Raw genomic sequence first — 607 nt, forward strand, 5'->3', positions numbered from 1 at the left:
AGCGAAGCATATCTGAATTTATAATTGGCATCGCTTGGAATTCGTTCCAAAGGACCAGGCTCCACCATTTCCTTCTGTACTTCCACGACGTCAGAAATAACCGCTAGGTATTATAATTAGATTTTACTCACTCTTTAAGGACGCGCGCTTAGAAAAACTGGGATTGGTAGAGTTGTCAAACTGATGTACCTAGCGCGTATAAAATCATCTAACAAATAAAAAAAGGCCAAAAGAGAGTGTGGGACCATAAGACTTACTATAATAAGAAACATTATCTTGGAGGATTTTTTGTGAAAACGTGAGACCAGTGAAGTGTTGTGAAGATTTTCCATAGGAAAAAGGAAATTTAAAAACTTTTTATCAGGAACACGACATAATCTGAAAAAAGGGAAAAGCAGACCAAGGCGTTTGAAACGTCAGTCCTCGTTCTCCGGCAGTGAGGTGGCTGGTAATACCGCCGTGCTCCTTACCCGCCTGCCTTGGCCAGGCGCGGAGTGGGCAGCAAGGGGCAGGCGGTGGTCAACACATACGGTGAGCGCGGAAATTACAAGCGCGTTACAGCAGAAGGCCCGTGCACGGCGCAGTCCCCTGGGCCGGCCGGGTCCCC

The sequence above is a fragment of the Chinchilla lanigera genome, unplaced genomic scaffold (assembly GCF_000276665.1).
Source record: "Chinchilla lanigera isolate Chin_1 unplaced genomic scaffold, ChiLan1.0 scaffold00001, whole genome shotgun sequence".
NCBI lineage: Eukaryota > Metazoa > Chordata > Mammalia > Rodentia > Chinchillidae > Chinchilla > Chinchilla lanigera.